The sequence below is a fragment of the Phytophthora infestans genome, genomic scaffold, assembly GCF_000142945.1.
Source record: "Phytophthora infestans T30-4 supercont1.1 genomic scaffold, whole genome shotgun sequence".
Classification (NCBI taxonomy): Eukaryota; Oomycota; class Peronosporomycetes; order Peronosporales; family Peronosporaceae; genus Phytophthora; species Phytophthora infestans.
This window is the reverse complement of record NW_003303758.1, coordinates 1,861,657-1,862,828: the sequence shown is the minus strand read 5'-3', so window position 1 is coordinate 1,862,828 and position 1,172 is coordinate 1,861,657.

The window sequence follows — 1,172 nt, the reverse complement described above, 5'->3', positions numbered from 1 at the left end:
TACCGCCTCGATCCGAGTGAGAGGCTGGGTCCGGTGGGGTGTTTACTCCACCACGTACCGCATTACTCCCGTCACCAAAGGAATACACCGGATCCCTTGGGGGTCCTTGAGAAATCTCAGAACCCAAAGCGCGCCTGACGCTGCTTGGTTCATGTCTTCCAGGGACGTTCTCGTCCAAGACAGAGGAGGAGTTCAGCTCCTCCCTGAGTGGTCTCAGGTCTTATGAGTACCATCTCAGCGATCTCTCCAGCCTTGAGGTTGGCCCATGAAAGACTCAGCCGTCATTTCCTCGAGGTTCAGTATCTCTGCAACCTCTGGCAACTGTTCCAAGTGGACACCAGATGCCTTGACGGGTAAACCCGTCTCGCTATCGAAGATGTGATAGCACTCTTTCACCGGCCTTGTCGGAGGAGCCCGGGCCCTGGACTCCGAGTCGCTTGAAGCGACGTCGATCGGAACGAAGTTCGGATCCGACTTGAGGCGGCGGCGGCGTCTTTGCCGACGGCTTCTGTGACGGGGAGCTTTGCTGCCCACGTCTAGGGATGTCGTCGCTACGACATCCGAGGCACTCGTGGCCTCGTGTGGTACTGTTGTACCCACACAGGAAGCGTGTTCAACGCCTTCCTCTTCAGTTAAGGTCTGGGCGACCGCGTGTGGCACTGTGTTACCCACACAGGAAGCGTATCCGACGTCTTCCTCTTCAGTTATGGTCTGGGCGACCGTGTGTGGCACTGTGTTACCCACACAGGAAGCGTATCCGACGTCTTCCTCTTCAGTTATGGTCTGGGCGACCGTGAGTGGAACTCTGTTACCCACTCTGAACACGCTGTTCTCAGTGTTCATGACAGCTGCAGCTGTCTGCGGAACTAAGTTACCCGCCTGTGGACCTAAGTTACCCACTTGGCCGGCGCCTCTTCTGGGCGCGGCCACCATCAAAACATCCTCGGAGTCGTCATATACGTCGACGACTCCCAAGCATCTGCCGGATGCTTTGGTACCCTGGCAGCCCTCGCGGGCGCCCCGGGTCCTGACAGAGGTGGGAACATGACTCACCAATGCTCTGTCGGACTGCCGCAGGGCGGCTGCGCACCAGATTGCCTTGCCTCGCCAGTCGATCCAGGGCTCGTGCTTCATCGGATCCAGGGCATGCCCAGGATCATATCATATGGATC